This window comes from Eubalaena glacialis, chromosome 6, assembly GCF_028564815.1.
Source record: "Eubalaena glacialis isolate mEubGla1 chromosome 6, mEubGla1.1.hap2.+ XY, whole genome shotgun sequence".
Classification (NCBI taxonomy): domain Eukaryota; kingdom Metazoa; phylum Chordata; class Mammalia; order Artiodactyla; family Balaenidae; genus Eubalaena; species Eubalaena glacialis.
In genome coordinates, this window is record NC_083721.1 from 60,588,403 (window position 1) to 60,606,203 (window position 17,801).

General features: G+C 39.6%; 1 protein-coding gene across 11 annotated transcripts in view; it reads left to right on the forward strand.

Annotated features, from left to right (window-relative positions):
• The window catches only part of BOC (BOC cell adhesion associated, oncogene regulated), a 266,285-nt gene that overhangs the window by 14,797 nt on the left and 233,687 nt on the right, over positions 1–17,801 (forward strand). Inside the window, exon 1 of one of the 11 annotated variants that reach the window (XM_061194178.1) lies at positions 9,181–9,238. The exons of the other annotated variants lie outside the window; for them this stretch is intronic. The gene's annotated coding sequence lies outside the window, so the exon portion shown is untranslated. Of the gene's footprint in view, positions 1–9,180; positions 9,239–17,801 lie in introns of those variants that run through there. 11 annotated transcript variants of the gene reach the window in all.

Below are 17,801 nucleotides of genomic sequence, written 5' to 3' on the forward strand. Positions count from 1 at the left end.
AAATACTAAAGGAATAAACAATAATTTTCAATTGATGAGCTAGCATTTTGTGAACACTTCTGGCTTTTAGAATGAATAAATAGAAATGTTAACAGGAGGTGGGGAAACATCACAGAAGCACTGACTTTTAAAAAAAAAGGAGGAGTCACATATAGAGAAGCAGTCACAAGAGCCTCTACAACTAAAGGAAATGAGAGTTGGGGGTAGGGCAGAGTTAGTAATACACAGCAAAAGAGGGCTAAAATATTTTCCTTTTTTTTTTTTTGAATTTTTGAATTTTATTTTTTTATACAGCAGGTTCTTATTAGTTATCCATTTTATACATATTAGTGTATATATGTATACACTATATGCATATACACTATATACATATATAGATTCCATATATATGTGTTAGCATATGGTATTTATTTTTCTCTTTCTGACTTACTTCACTCTGTATGACAGTCTCTAGGTCCATCCACCTCACTAAAATTAACTCAATTTCATTTCTTTTTATGGCTGAGTAATATTCCATTGTATATATGTGCCACATCTTTATCCATTCCTCTGTCGATGGACACTTAGGTTGCTTCCACATCCTGGCTATTGTACATAGAGCTGCAATGAACATTGTGGTACATGACTCTTTTTTCTTTTTTTTTTTTAACATCTTTACTGGAGTATAATTGCTTTACAATGGTGTGTTAGTTTCTGCTTTATAACAAAGTGAATCAGATATACATATACATTTATCACCATATCTCCTCCCTCTTGCATCCCCCTCCCACCCTCCCTATCCCACCCCTCTAGGTGGTCACAAAGCACTGAGTTGATCTCCCTGTGCTATGCAGCTGCTTCCCACTAGCTATTTATTTTACATTTGGTAGTATATATAAGTCCATACCACTCTCTCACTTCGTCCCAGCTTACCCTTCCCCCTCCCCGTGTCCTCAAGTCCATTCTCTGTGTCTGCGTCTTTATTCCTGTCCTGCCCCTAGGTTCTTCAGAACCATTTTTTTTTTTTTTTTAAGATTCCATATATATGTGTTAGCATACAGTCTTTGTTTTCCTCTTTCTGACTTACTTCGCTCTGTATGACAGACTCTAGGTTCATCCACCTCACTACAAATAACTCAATTTCGTTTCTTTTTATGGCTGAGTAATATTCCATTGTATATATGTGCCACATTTTCTTTATCCATTCATCTGTCGCGGGACACTTAGGTTTCTTCCATGTCCTGGCTATTGTAAATAGAGCTGCAATGAACATTGTGGTACATGACTTTTTGAATTATGGTTTTCACAGGGTATATGTCCAGTAGTGGGATTGCTGGGTCATATGGTAGTCCTATTTTTAGTTTTTCAAGGAAACTCCATACTGTTCTCCATAATTGCTATATCAATTTACATTCCCACCAACAGTGCAAGAGGGTTCCCTTTTCTCCACACCCTCTCCAGCATTTATTGTTTGTAGATTTTTTGATGATAGCCATTCTGACCAGTGTGAGGTGATACCTCATTGTAGTTTTGATTTGCATTTCTCTAATGATTAGTGATGTTGAGCATTCTTTCATGTGTTTGTTGGCAATCTGTATATCTTCTTTGGAGAAATGTCTATTTAGGTTTTCTGCCTATTTTTCAATTGGGTTTTTGTTTTTTTGATATTGAGCTGCATGAGCTGCTTGTAAATTTTGGAGATTAATCCTTTGTCAGTTGCTTCATTTGCAAATATTTTCTCCCATTCTAAGGGTTGTCTTTTCATCTTGTTTATGGTTTCCTTTGCTGTGCAAAAGCTTTTAAGTTTCATTAGGTCCCATTTGTTTATTTTTGTTTTTATTTCCATTTCTCTAGGATCTGGGTCAAAAAGGATCTTGCTTTGATTTATGTCATAGAATGTTCTGCCTATGTTTTCCTCTAAGAGTTTTATAGTGTCTGGCCTTACAGTTAGGTCTTTAATCAATTTTCAGTTTATTTTTTTGTATGGTGTTAAGGAGTGTTCTCATTTCATTCTTTTACATGTAGCTGTCCAGTTTTCCCAGCACCACTTATTGAAGAGGCTGGTTTTTTTCCATTGTATATTCTTGCCTCCTTTATCAACAATAAGGTGACCATATGTGTGTGGGTTTATCTCTGGGCTTTCTATCCTGTTCCATTGATCTATATTTCTGTTTTTGTGCCAGTGCCATACTGTCTTGATTACTGTAGCTTTGTAATATAGTCTGAAGTTCGGGAGCCTGATTCCTCCAGCTCCGTTTTTCTTTCTCAAGATTGCTTTGGCTATTCAGGGTCTTTTGTGTTTCCATACAAATTGTGAAATTTTTTGTTCTAGTTCTGTGAAAAATGCCATTGGTAGTTTGATAGGGATTGCATTGAATCTGTAGATTGTTTTGGGTAGTATAGTCATTTTCACAATGTTGATTCTTCCAATCCAAGAACATGGTATATCTCTCCATCTGTTTGTATCATCTTTAATTTCTTTCATCAGTGTCTTATAGTTTTCTGCATACAGGTCTTTTGTCTCCCTAGGTAGGTTTATTCCTAGGTATTTTTTTCTTTTTGTTGCAGTGGTAAATGGGAGTGTTTCCTTAATTTCTCTTGCAGATTTTTCATCATTAGTATATAGGAATGCAAGAGATTTCTGTGCATTAATTTTGTATCCTGCTACTTTACCAAATTCGTTGATTAGCTCTAGTAGTTTTCTGGTAACATCTTTAGGATTCTCTATGTATAGTATCATGTCATCTGCAAGCAGTGACAGCTTTACTTCTTCTTTTCTGATTTGGATTCCTTTTATTTCTTTTTCTTCTCTGATTGTTGTGGCGAAAACTTCCAAAACTATGTTGAATAATAGTGGCAAGAGTGGACAACCTTGTTTTGTTCCTGATCTTAGAGGAAATGTTTTCAGTTTTTCACCATTGAGAGCGATGTTGGCTGTGGGTTTGTCATATATGGCCTTTATCATGTTGCAGTAAGTTCCCTCTATGCCTACTTTTTGGAGGGTTTTTATCATAAATGGGTGTTGAATTTTGTCAAATCTTTTTCTGCATCTATTGAGATGATCATATGGTTTTTCTCCTTCAGTTTGTTAATATGGTTTATCACATTGATTGATTTGTGTATATTGCAGAATCCTTGCATTCCTGGGATAAACCCCACTTGATCAGGGTGTATGATCCTTTTAATGTGCTGTTGGATTCTGTTTGCTAGTATTTTGGTGAGGATTTTTGCATCTATGCTCATCAGTGATATTGGTCCGTAGTTTTCTTTTTTTGTGACATCTTTGTCTGGTTTTGGTATCAGGGTGATGGTGGCCTCGTAGAAGGAGTTTGGGAGTGTCCTCCCTCTGCTATATTTTGGAAGAGTTTGAGAAGGATAGGTGTTAGCTCTTCTCTAAGTGTTTGATAGAGTTCGCCTGTGAAGCCATCTGGTCCTGGGCTTTTGTTTGTTGGAAGATTTTTAATCACAGTTTCAATTTCAGTGCTTGTGATTGGTCTGTTTATATTTTCTGTTTTTTCCTGGTTCAGTCTCGGAAGGTTGTGCTTTTCTAAGAATTTGTCCATCTCTTTCAGGTTGTCCATTTTGTTGGCATAGAGTTGCTTGTAGTAATCTCTTATGATCCTTTGTATTTCTGCAGTGTCAGTTGTTACTTCTCCTTTTTCATTTCTAATTCTATTGATTTGAGTCTTCTCCCTTTTTTTCTTGATGAGTCTGGCTAATGGTTTATCAATTTTGTTTATCTTCTTAAAGAACCAGCTTTTAGTTTTATTGATCTTTGCTATCGTTTCCTTCATTTCTTTTTCATTTATTTCTGATCTGATTGTTATGATTTCTTTCCTTCTGGAAACTTTGGGGTTTTTTTGTTCTTCTTTCTCTACTTGCTTTAGGTGTAAGTTTAGGTTGTTTATTTGAGATGTTTCTTGTTTCTTGAGGTAGGATTGTATTGCTATAAACTTCCCTCTTAGAACAGCTCTTGCTGCATCCCACAGGTTTTGGGTTGTCGTGTTTTCATTGTCATTTGTTTCTAGGTATTTTTTGATTTCCTCTTTGATTTCTTCAGTGATCTCTTGGTTATTAAGTAGTGTATTGTTTAGCCTCCATGTGTTTGTATTTTTTACAGTTTTTTTCCTGTAATTGATATCTAGTCTCGTTGCATTGTGGTCGGAAAAGATACTTGATACAATTTCAATTTTCTTAAATTTACCAAATCTTGATTTGTGACCCAAGATATGATCTATCCTGGAGAATGTTCCATGAGCACTTGAGAAGAAAGTGTATTCCGTTGTTTTTGGATGGAATGTCCTATAAATGTCAAGTCCATCTTGTTTAATGTATCATTTAAAGCTTGTGTTTCCTTATTTATTTTCATTTTAATGATCTGTCCATTGGTGAAAGTGGGGTGTTAAAGTCCCCTACTATCATTGTGTTACTGTCGATTTCCCCTTTTATGGCTGTTAGCATTTTCCTTATGTATAGAGGTGCTCCTATGTTGGGTTCATAAATATTTACAATTGTTATATCTTATTCTTGAACTGATCCTTTGATCATTATGCAGTGTTCTTCTTTGTCTCTTGTAATAGTCTTTATTTTAAAGTCTGTTTTGTCTGATATGAGAATTGCTACTCCAACTTTCTTTTTATTTCTATTTGCATGGAATATCTTTTTCCATCCCCTCACTGTCAGTCTGTATGTGTCCCTAGGTCTGAAGCATGTCTCTTGTAGACAGCATATATACGGGTCTTGTTTTTGTATCCATTCAGCCAGTCTTTGTCTTTTGGTGGGAACATTTAATACATTTACGTTTAAGGTAATTATCGATATGTGTGTTCCTATTACCATTTTCTTAATTGTTTTGGGTTCGTTATTGTAGGTCTTTTCCTTCTTTTGTGTTTCCTGTGTAGAGAAGTTCCTTTAGCATTTGTTATAAAGCTGGTTTGGTGGTGCTGAATTCTCTTAGCTTTTGCTTGTCTGTAAAGGTTTTAATTTCTCCATCGAATCTGAATGAGATCCTTGCTGCGTAAAGTAATCTTGGTTGTAGGTTTTTCCCTTTCATCAATTTAAATATGTCCTGCCACTCCCTTCTGGCTTGCAGAGTTTCTGCTGAAAGATCAGCTGTTAACCTTATGGGGATTCCCTTGCATGTTATTTGTTGCTTTTCCCTTGCTGCTTTTAATATTTTTTCTTTGTATTTAATTTTTGATAGTTTGATTAATATGTGTCTTGGCGTGTTTTTCCTTGGATTTATCCTGTATGGGACTCTCTGTGCTTCCTAGACTTGATTGACTATTTCCTTTCCCATGTTATGGAAGTTTTCAACTATAATCTCTTCAAATATTTTCTCAGTCCCTTTCTTTTTCTCTTCTTCTTCTGGGACCCCTATAATTCAAATGTTGGTGCATTTAGTGTTGTCCCAGAGGTCTCTAAGACTGTCCTCCATTCTTTTCATTCTTTTTTCTTTATTCTGCTCTGCTGTAGTTATTTCCACTATTTTATCTTCCAGGTCACTTATCCGTTCTTCTGCCTCAGTTATTCCTTCTAGAGAATTTTTAATTTCATTTATTGTGTTGTTCATCATTGTTTATTTGCTCTTTAGTTCTTCTAGGTCCTTGTTAAACTTTTTTTGTATTTTCTCCATTCTATTTGCAAGTTTTTGGATCATCTTTACTATCATTACTCTGAATTCTCTTTCAGGTAGACTGCCTGTCTCCTCTTCATTTGTTTGCTCTGGTGGGTTTTTACCTTGCTCCTTCATCTGCTGTGATTTTCTCTGTCTTCTCATTTTGCTTTACTTACTGTGTTTGGGGTCTCCTTTTTGCAGGCTGTAGGTTCGTAGTTCCCATTGTTTTTGGTGTCTGCCCCCAGTGGCTAAGGTTGGTTCAGTGGGTTTTATAGGCTTCCTGGTGGAGGGGACTAGTGCCTGTGTTCTGGTGGATGAGGCTTGATCTTGTCTTTCTGGTGCGCAGAACTGCATCCAGTGGTGTGTTTGGGGGTGTCTGTGACCTTATTATGATTTTAGGCAGCCTCTCTGCTAATGGGTGGGGTTGTGTTCCTGTCTTGCTAGTTGTTTGGCATAGGGTGTCCAGCACTGTAGCTTGCTGGTTGTTGCGTGGAGCTGGGTCTTAGCATTGAGATGGAGATCTCTGGGAGAGCTTTTGCCGTTTGATATTACGTGGAGCTGGGCGGTCTCTGGTGGACCAATGTCCTGAACTCTGCTCTCCCACCTCAGAGGCACAGGCCTGACACCCGGCTGGAGCACTAAGACCCTGTCAGCCACACGGCCAGGTACGTGGGGAGTTTCTTGCCTTTTGGGAAGTCTGAGATCTTCTGCCAGCATTCAGTAGGTGTTCTGTAGGAGTTGTTCCACATGTAGATGTATTTCTGGTGTATTTGTGGGGAGGAAGTGATCTCCACGTCTTACTCCTGCGCCATCTTGAAGGTCTCCCCAGATTGTATCTTTTTTACTTTGATGTACAAATGCCACTGTAGTATGATGATGACAATGGGTTCCATTTAATTCCTTTAGGTGTGCCATCGAAAATTCCAGTGTTTGGAAATGTCCTCTGAACTCAGAGTTTTGAACACCACTAGTATAGAGTCTTTGGTATCAGCCTTGTTTGATCTGAATGAAGGGTCTGCCCTATAACATTCTTTATCCCCTATACTTTGGTCAATAATTTCTGGGCAGATACCTTAGTTGAGAAGGTTGAAACTAGGCTTAGGATGTCCTGTGCTTCCTGAGTGACTTCCAGTGAATTATCAACCTCTTGATCATGAAGTGGTGATAAAACCCAATTCTGGGAGTTGGGTAGGAATTCATAATGCAAGAGTGTGGGGGGAAAGTATTGAATTAAGTAATGCTAATACGTGCTCAGTTTTTCCAGCGTGAGTATGGCTTAGAAAAAGTGATCCCCAGACTTCTGTCCACAAACATCATGTATTGGTCCTGGACCAGAGCCAGTCTTTCCTGAGAACCCATACCTAGCTGTAAGCTAAACAAGTGATCAGTTCCTGGTTATAGTCTCAGAGGGACCTGGTCCACCTTTACCCAGAGCTCAGTACTTCATGGCTCAGCTCAGCAGAAAGCTCAGTGGATAACCCTGGGTGCCTTGGGTTGTGGTGGGGGTGGAGGTGGAGGTGGAGGAGTTGCAGGGGGCAGAGGAATTGAGCTGGTAATCAAGGAAGGAATACATAGGAATGAACTCTTTTCCATAAGAAAATTTTTGTTCAGCTAACCTCAAAGCTTAGTTTTAGAATTTCGTGAAGAAAATGTTCCTTTGTCACTTGTAAGCATTATTGCTTTTAATTGAACTATACTATAAATGAGTACCATTGAATAAAAGGAGACCAATTAAATGAATAAAAATAAAACTGTTACCTTCCTAGAAATCTCCATTATATTATATGGCATTTAAGACCTTTCACAAATTAACACCAATCTATCTTTCCAACCTCATTTCTTGCCACTTTATGCTAGGACTGTCATATAGACCCCAGGGTTGGGTCTTCGTTGCTGAGCTCGGGCTTTCTCTAGTTGCGGCGAGCAGGGGCAACTCTTTGTTGCAGTGCATGGGCTTCTCATGGCGGTGGCTTCTCTTGTTGTGGAGCACAGGCTCTAGGCATATGGGCTTCAGTAGTTGTGGCACATGGGCTCAGTAGTTGTGGCACGTGGGCTCAGTAGTTGTGGCTCACGGTCTCTAGAGCACGGGCTCAGTAGTTGTGGCACACGGGCTTAGTTGCTCTGCAGCATGTGGGATCTTCCCGGACCAGGGCTCGAACCCGTGTCCCCTGCATCAGCAGACAGATTCTTAACCACTGCACCACCAGGGAAGCCCTCTACTTATTCTTGAAAGCCTAAATCAAATGCTATCTATCTGTATAGTTTTCCTTACAATCTATGCCAGCATAATTTCCTTCCCTGCCTCTGGCTGCCAGAGGCACTGCACACATCTTTACTACTAGTACTAATGGTGTTTACCACACAGAGCTGCAATTATCCCCTCCTCTCAAGAGAGTGAGTTTCTCAAGAGCAAGGTCTGTATATCCACACTACCCAACACAGTGTGTGTGTGTGTGTGTGTGTGTGTGTGTGTGTGTGTGTTTCTCACCAAATATACACAGCACTCAACTAGATGTTTATGTAAGCATAAGCCAAGGTCCTGAGTTATAACATTTACTCTATATTTCCTAAAGGAATACATGGATTTTCATATTTATCAAGTAGATTAAATTAGACTGGACCCCACTAGACTTCTATGCTTCAGCAAATCTCGTTTACTCACCATTTTCCAAACACGCATGGTAATTTCCCATCTTTACACCACAGTTGAAATTTTCTTCCTCTGGAAGCATCTATTCTCATTTCTCCCAATTAAAATCTTCCTAAACACCACCTCTACTTTTCACAACTCTAGACACATACTTACTCACATGCACACACTATGATCTCTTCCTTCTGAAAGCATCTTTGCTTTTTTTCTCTTCTTTTCTAGTTCTCCTCATTCTCCATCTTATTCCCAATGGTCTTCTCTTAAAGTTGGATTCTGCTCCTTGAAGGCAGAGACTCTATCTTCCTCTTTCTGCAGCTCCTCACCAAGGGACTTGCACATACTAGGCATTAATCAAGAATTTGTTGAATTGAATAGAAAAATCAGAGGTCGTTTAAAAAATACTCAGTTCCCACCAACAGTGCAGGAGGGTTCCCTTTTCTCCACACTCTCTCCAGCATTTGTTGCTTGTAGATTTTTTGATGATGGCCATTCTGACCAGTGTGAGGTGATAATTCACTGTAGTTTTGATTTGCATTTCTCTAATAATTAGTGATGTTGAGCATCTTTTCATGTGCCTCTTGGCCATCTGTATGTCTTCTTTGGAGAAATGTCTATTTAGGTCTTCTGCCCATTTTTTGATTGGGTTATTTGTTTTTTTGATATTGAGCTGCATGAGCTGCTTATATATTCTTGAGATTAATCCCTTGTCAGTTGCTTTGTTTGCAGATATTTTCTCCCATTCTCAGGGCTGTCTTTTGTCTTGTTTATGGTTTCCTTTGCTGTGCAAAAGCTTTTAAGTTTAATTAGGGCCCATTTGTTTATTTTTGTTTTTATTTTCATTACTCTAGGAGGTGGGTCAAAAAAATCTTGCTGCGGTTTATGTCAAAGAGTGTTCTGCCTATACAGTAGAATATTACTCAGCCATAAGAAGGAACGAAATTGTGCCATTTGCAGAGACGTGGATGGACCTAGAGACTGTCATACAGAGTGAAGTGAGTCAGAAAGAAAAAACAAATGTCGTATATTAACGCATATATATGGAATATAGAAAAATGGTACAGATGAACCTATTTGCAAAGCAGAAATAGAGACACAGACATAGAGTGGGATGAATTGGGAGATTGGAATTGACATGCATACACTATTATGTACAAAATAGGTAACTGATGAGAACCTACTGTATAGCACAAGGAACTCTACTCAGTGCTCTGTGGTGACCTAAATGGGAAGGAAATCCAAAATGGAGGGGATATATGTATACGTATAGCTGATTCACTTTGCTGTACAGCAGAAACTAACATAACATTGTAAAGCAACTATACTCCAATAAGAAAAAAATACTCAGTTCATACCCAGAGACAAATGTAAGTGTATATAGAAAGGAAGGGGATTGCAACCCATCATGAGGAAGCTTTAGAAAGATTAATTCGCCTGGGTCAGGAAAGAATGGAGGTGAATTATCAGGCAACCACAGTAATCCAAGGGTAAGGTAAAGCCATCGCTTTGATAATAACAAAGATGTCAGGAACGATTTCAAAAGGATGGGGTACAGGATTTGGTACCTAACTCGAAATGAGACAAGGGAGAGAGAGGAGTAGGAATAAATAATATTCAGATCCTGATTCTGGGTGCTGGGATGATGACAGCATCACTTAGCGAAATATAAAGTTTTGGGGGAAAGGATAATGAGTGCAGCAATTGAGTGTCAATGAGCCACCTCAATAGAAATATAACAGAGACAGTTGGAAAGATGAGCATGAGGCTTAGACAAGCAGGGGAGCCCAGTGACGGAGTTTGGGAGTCAGTCATATAGCTGAGGCCAAGGGGCAATATAGGTTGACGGTGGGGTGGAGTCTGTGACAAGAGAAGAGGAGAGGGGCTGGTGAGGGAGGCAGGCGGGAGAAGGGGAAGGGGGGCACAATGCCGTGGAGTAGCATTTCAAGGGCTTCAACACTGCAGGAACGGTAAGAATGAGGGCTGGAGATAGGCCAGTGGGTATGTTGATGTGGTGGTCTGCTGCCTTTTGAGGATGAGACTCGTGGGGTAGAGGGGCTGAAAGCCAGACTGCGAGGAGGTAAGGAGTGAAGGAGCAGTGAGAATGTAATGGCTAAGATAGAAGAAACCGATTTCCTCAACAAGTGTGTCAGTGAGAGGAAGGCCGTCGGTACCACAATAGCTTGAGGGCACAGCAGGGTTCAGAAAGGTTGTGTTTGTTTTTAGGTTGTGTGAGACTGGAACTTGTTTGTTGACAGAGGGAAAGGAGCTCGAAAGTAGGAGATTTGGAAGCTATGAGAGAGAAAATGTAATAAGCAAAGTCTTGGAGGAGGTGGGATAGGATTGGAGTCTCGGCGGACGGGCTGGCTTTGGAAGGAGAAAAGACCTCTTCCTCCGAGAGAGAAGGAAAGAAAGCGGGAGGAGTGAGGAATCACGTGACTGAGGCAAAGAGGAGGGTGGAGGGGCCTCACCTCCACACGTTCTTATCCACCAGAGCAGGAGGGGAAACCGTGTGCCCAGCTGTGCCCAGTTTGTGAAGCTGGAGTTACATGAGGACAGTCCTGAAATAAATGTGTCAGGGAGATGACAAGAGACAAGCGAAGGGGTGGCAGAGCAGCAGTGAGGCCCCAGGATTCCTTTCAGATGGGCACATCTTTTCCTGGGAAACTCCTCCTTACCCTTCAAGACCCAGCTCAAATGTTTCCTTCTCTGGCTCACCCAGGTGAAAACTGAACTCAGGGGAGTCCTACTCCCCCACCCTGCCCCACCCAGGCCCTGCAACCTTTATAAAAGTATTTACCTTGTATTTCAAGTTTCACTCATTTGTCTCTCCCATCAGTTCTTAAGCTTCTCAAAGGTCATAATTTATCTCTATATACCCAGTGTCTGGCAACATGGCCAGCACACACAGTAAGTGCTCAAAAAATAATGAGTGAGTGAATGAACAAAGGGATGGATGTGTGAATGAATGATATTTCCTCCCCTGGTGGAAGCTGACTTCTGCTTCCAGTGTATTAACGCAGAGAGAGACCTCAGGAGGGAGATTAGGGGAAAACTGCACGTGTGGATACATGTGAAGTAAAAGCAAATGAGAACAAGAATAGGCGTGAAACAAATGTGAAACTCAAATGGTTTTCTCAAAAGCCATATGCAGTCCTGAATAGTAGGGGAAACGAGTGGAAGGATGGGGAGCTAAGTGAAAAAAGTAACAGGCCCAAGAGATCATTTACAGTTGGGAATGGAATGACTTCCTGAATCGTAGAGTGTGTGGTCCAGGAGCAGAGCACCACAGATGCAGTTACCGTAAAAAAAAACCACTCGTGACTTTTTTTGGCAAAAAGAAAGTCTGTTTTGAATCTGACAGTCTCTCTAGCAGCACATGACCTTGCCTTAAAAAACAACAGCTTCATGAAACCCTCATTCAGATGGAATTCAGTTTAATGTGCATAATGGTACCTTGAAACACTGGTGATGCTGTTTACTGAACCCCAACACGTGCTCACAGTCTTCCTGCTGGGTGGATGTGATGCATCTGTTTTACACACAAGGAAATTGAGGCAAGGAGCAATTAGGTGAGGAACCCTAGGTCACACACTAGTATATAGGGCCAAGATTAAAGATCAAATCTTTCTTTTTTTTTTTTTAATTGAAGTAGAGTTGATTTACAATGTTGTGTTAGTTTCTGGTAAAGACCAAGTCTTTCTAACTGCAAAGCCCATATTTTGCTCATGATATTAAGCAGATGCTCCATCATATGTGATCAAAAAAGGGTAGTGAGGGGCCACCTGTAGAATCAAGGATGGCTTACTGAGTGAGCTATCTGGTCAGGCATGCAGGGCCCCATGCTTAAAAGGGCCATGTGCTTGGCTTCGTGTTATGCTGTTGCTGTCTTGAAATTCTTAGTAAGTTTTAGCAAGAGGCCCTGCATTTTCATTTTGCGCTGGGCCCCGCAAATTTTGTAGACAGTGCTGTGTAGAATCATAGAATGTTTGAGCTGGAAGGGCTTTGAGAGGTCATCAGTTCCCCCCCACCACCCATTTTAGAGGTGAGGAAACTGAGGCACAGTGAGGCAAACTGGCCGGCCTTCGGTCACACAGCTCATTGGTGGTAGAGCAGCAGCAGAACCCAGGTGTCCAGTGTTCTTCCTCTTTTACCACACCAAACCCTCGAGCCTTTAAAGTTAGAGAAGGGAGGTTTTTCCCCTTCCCTACAGGAGCTTATCTCTAGCCAAAATATCATTTGTGGCTGAGCTGGGTCAACTCATTTCACTTCTGGGCAAATGGCCCTGGGTTTTTCATAACACCAAATGCACATTAACCTGGATGTGATTCCAACAAAACCACAGTGTCTACACTGTGGTAAAGAAACCTTTAGCTGAGTCTCTCACCCAGCACCCCTCTCCCCTGCTGCAATCTCCCTAACGTGCATTTCTCATGCAGAGGAAGGCTGGCTAAACCAATGTCAGGCTGGGTCAGGGGGAGGCCAGGCTCAAGGGCAAGGCCCAAGCTCCTACCAAAGCTGACCCTGAGAAGAAGCAGCATTCTGGCACTGCCAATCTGTCCAGGGCCCAAGGCATAGATGTGCTGCTTCTCCTTAATTGGTAGCACATTAAGCCCCAGTAGCAGGACCCGTCAGAGCCACCCTCAGGTCAAGACTGAAGTGACCAAGCACTTGTAAGGGTTTGTGCTCATCTCTCCTGTGCCCGTGTATTTGGAAGTTACAACGAGGAAGCCATAGCGTTCTGATTTTCAGCCCAGCAAACATGTATTTGCCTCAGACACACCAGAGCATGTGGCTCTGCTCAGGGGACAGCTGGTGCTGAGAAGCATCTGACTGTTTGGAAGGTCACGTGCATTCCCCCAGTGTGAAGGAGAAGAGGTGCAGCCCATGCAGGTCACCAAGGAAACTTGGTTATGTTACAAAAGAGTTTCTCGAGGTTTCCTGGTTTGGTGCAAATGTTTTGCCTGTACCACAGTATGAACAGTTTCCCTTTCAGTCAGAATGAGCACAGTCTGTCTCAACACTGCTGTGGCATGGTCTCAACTGAGTGCAATGGTTCCAACCAGAAGACCATTGTCCTTACGTCACATACATCACTACCTAACGAAGAAGCACCATAAGGGCAGGAGATCTTACCTCTTGTTCACTGATGTGCCCAAGAACCTGAACAGAGGCTGGCACATGGTCAGTGCTCCTTGAATACTTGCTGTGTGAATCAATGCTATTCGTGGCTTTGAGTGATCATTGAGATATTGAGATAAATGAAAAACTAGAGTAGTGTCATAGCTTTTCATTCTAACATGACAACCAAAGAGGGGTATTTCAGGGACTCTGAGGAGGTAGAATGGGTCCATGAGGTTCTGTGAGCATTTGATCCAAATGACAACAAGTAAAGATGGGGAAAATATTAGAAGTTACCAATTCATTTCTTGATTATTCCCCTAAGGGCTCTATTATTTAGGCTAATTTTAGTAACTCTAGCACACATATGTATCTATGTATATGTGTATATATGTGTATATTTATAAATATATTTATAGAGAAATGTATATAATTTTTATTTGCTTATATGTGTATATATGTCTGTGTGCAAATATATGTGTGTAAGTGTGTATATATACATACATATATATATATGACAGAGAGAGAGTCTTTTTTTCTGGCATCATGACCCATGACTCCTAAATACTCCCTGTCTACTTTCACAAAACAGGAACACTCTTCTATGGTACCACCTTTTCCATTCTGGAAAATCAACGTCAACACAACACCAGCCTCCAATCCACTGACCCCATTCAAATTTCTCCAATGGTCCCATGGTCTCTTTTTCCTCATTCCTCTCCAGGAACACCCATTATCTCATTGTTCTCCTTCAGTGTGGAACATTTCCTCCTTCCTTCCCTGGCTGTGTGTCCTTGACAGTCTTAAAGAAGCATTGACTTTTCACTCACTAGGATGACCCTCAACTTGAATCAGTCAGATGTTTCCTCTGACTCAAGCCTTGCCTTCTCGGCGTACACTGGGAGAAATGATGCTGCACCGCATTAGGAGGCTATATTATACCAATCCGTCCCACTGCTGGTGATGTTAGTCTTGATCCTCTGGCCAAATTTGGGTCTGCCAAGTTCTCCACTGTGAAGTCACCATTTTTTCTTTGTACTTAATTAGTATTTTGTGGGGAGATATTCGAATAGTACACCAATATACTATTCATCAAACCTTCACATTTTACTGTTGGAATTCTACTGTAAGGAAGAACTTCTCTTTCATTTGTTTACTTATACATTCATTTATTAGTATCAGGTGAAGTTATGGATTCTTATTTTATTCATTGAGTCTCAATCCAATATTTTCATCATTTATTTTGATGCTGTAGTTGTCCTAGGTTTGGCCAGTGTGAACTCCTTCAAGCTGACTTCTTTATCCTATTGACATGTCCCTATCATTCTTTGGGCATTTCTTTACTTTCTGTCACAACAAGATGATTCAGGCTCATCTTGTTCTTTCCTTGCCCTAGCCTTACAATTACCCATTCCTCTAAGGCATCCTGGCTCCTTTTAGTGCAAGAGGTATTTAAAAGCCAAAATCTGGGGATTTGGTGTGCTCATTGCTACATATATCTATAACTTTTCTATATCTATGTATATATATGTATTTAAAAATTCATAAGTTCATACTGGTACTTCCAACTTCAATCCAACACCTCAGTATCTTTTTAGTTTTCCCAGTTTCCGTGTTTGAAAATCTTGTGAAAGTGAAAACATGGTGAAAAATGTGGATCTGACTCTCCTCAATATACTTGTCTATTGATACTTGCTCAGCCAACTAATTTATTTGCTGAAGGTAACCAATCCCCAACCTTCCAGCTGCCTTCTCTACCTGTCACCTCTGCATCTTCCTCACTTTTTAAAAAATTGAAGTGTAGTTGATTTACAGTATTGTGTTAGTTTCAGGTGTTCAGCATAGTGGGTTTTTTTTTTTTTCAGATTATATTCCATTATAGGTTATTACAAGATATTGGGTGTAATTCCATGTGCTATACAGTAAATCTTTGGTGCTTATCTATTTTATGTATAATAGTTTGTATCTGTTAATCCTATACTCCTGATTTGTCCCTCCCCCTCTTTGGTAACTATGTTTGTTTTCTGTGTCTGTGAATCTGTTTGTTTTATATCTAGATTCATTTGTATTAATTTTTAGATTTCACATATAAGTGACATCATATGGTATTTGTCTTTCTCTGTCTGACTTATTTCACTGAGCATAGTATTCTGTAGGTTCATCCATGTTGCTGCAAATGGCAATATTTCATTCTTTTTTATGGCTGAGTAATAGTGCACTGTATATACATATACTGCATCTTCTTAAGTCAGTCAACCATTGATGGGCACTTGGGTTGCTTCCATGTCTTGGCTATTGTAAACAGTACTGCTGTAAACATCGGGGTGTGTGTATCTTTTCGAATGAGACTTCTTGTTCTTTTCTGGATATATACCCAGGAGTGGACTTCCTGGATCATATGGTAATACTATTTCTGGTTCCTTACGGAAACTCCATACTGTTTTTCATAGCAGTTTCACCAATTTACATTCCAAACAACAGTGTCCGAGGGTTCCCTTTTCTCCACACCCTCTCCAACATTTATTATTTGTAGACTTTTTGATGATAGCCATTCTGACCGGTGTGAGATGATACCTCACTGTGGTTTTGATTTGCATTTCTCTAATAATTAGTGATATCGAGCATCTTTCCATGTGCCTGTATATCTGTATCTGTATATATCTGTATATCTTCTTTGGAAAAATGTCTATTTAGGTCCTCTGCCCAGTTTTTGTATCGGGTTGTTTGTTTTTTGATACTGAGTTGTATGCACTGTTTGTGTATTTTGGATGTTAACCCCTTGTCCATCACATCATTTGCAAATATTTTCTCGCAGTCTGTACGTTGTCTTTTTGTTTTGTTGATGGTTTCTTTTGCTGTGCAGAAGCTTTTAATCTTGATTAGATCCCATTTGTTTATTTTTGCTTTTCTTTCTTTTGCCTTGATAGACTGATCTAAGAAAATATTGCTATGATTTATGTCAAAAAATGTTTTGCTTATGTTCTCTTCTAGGAGTTTTATGGTGTCATGTCTTGCATTTAAGTCTTTAAACCACTTTGAGTTTATTTTTGTATATGGTGGGAGGGAATGTTCTAATCTCACTGATTTACATGTAGCTGTCCAGCTTTCCCAGCACCACTTTTGAAGAGACTGTCTTTTCTCCATTGTATATTCTTGCCTCCTTTGTCATAGATTAACTGACCATAGCTGCGTGGGTTTATTTCTTGGTTCTCTCTTCTGTTCTATTGATCTATGTGTCTGTTTTTGTGCCAGTACCATGCTGTTTTGATTACTGTAGCTTTGTAGTATAGTCTGAAGTCTGGACGAGTTATACCCAGCTTTGTTCTTTTTTCTCAGGATTGCTTTGGCAATTCTGGGTGTTTGTGGTTCCATATAATTTTTAAGATTATTTGTTCTAGTTCTGTGAAAAATGTCATGGGTATTTTTATAGGGATTGCACTAAATCTGTAGATTGCTTTAGGTAGTATAGCCATTTTAACAATATCAATTCTTTCAATCCAAGAGCATGAGATATCTTTCCCTTTCTTTGGTATCAGGATGATGGTAACCTCATAGAATGAATTTGGGAATGTTCCCTCCTCTTCAGTTTTTTGGAGTAGTTTGAGAAGGATAGGTGTAAGTTTTTTGTATGTTTGGTAGAATTTCCCAGTGAATCCATCTAGTCCTGGACTTTTGTTTGCTGTTTTTTTTAAATTATTATTATTACAGATTCCATTCCACTTCTAATGATAAGTCTGTTCAAATTGTCTGTTTTTCTTGACTCAGTCTTTGCAGGCTGTATGTTTCTAGAAATTTGTCCATTTCTTCTAGATTGTCCAATTTGTAGTATTCTCTTATAATTTTTTGTTTTCCTGTGGTATCAGTTGTTATTTCTCCTCTTTCATTTCTTATTTTGTTTATTTGGGTCCTCTCTCTTCCTCTTGGTGAGCCTGGCTAGAGGTTTGTCAATTTTGTTTATCTCTAAAAAACAACAGCTCTTGATTTTATTGATCTTTTGAATTATTCGTTTGATCTCTATTTTATTTATTTCCTCTCTGATCTTTATTTTTTCCTTTCTTCTGCTGTCTTTGGGCCTTGGTTGTTCTTTTTCTAATTCATTTAGGTGGTAGATTAGGTTGTTCATTTGAGATTTTTCTTATTTCTTGAAGAAGGCCTGTATCTCTATGAACTTCCCTCATAGAACTGCTTTTGCTGAGTCCCAGAGATTTTGTAAAGTTGTGTTTTCATTTTTGTTTGTCTCAGGGTATTTTCTGATTTCTTCTTTGATCTTAATGTTGACCTACTGGTTTTTTAGTAGCATGTTGTTTAGTCTCCATGTGTTTGTTCCATTTTTCTATTTTTCTTTCTATAATTGACTTCTAGTTTTATACTGTTGTGGTCAGAAAAAATGTTTGATATAATTTCTGTACTTTCAAATTTGTTGAGGCTTGTTTTGTGACC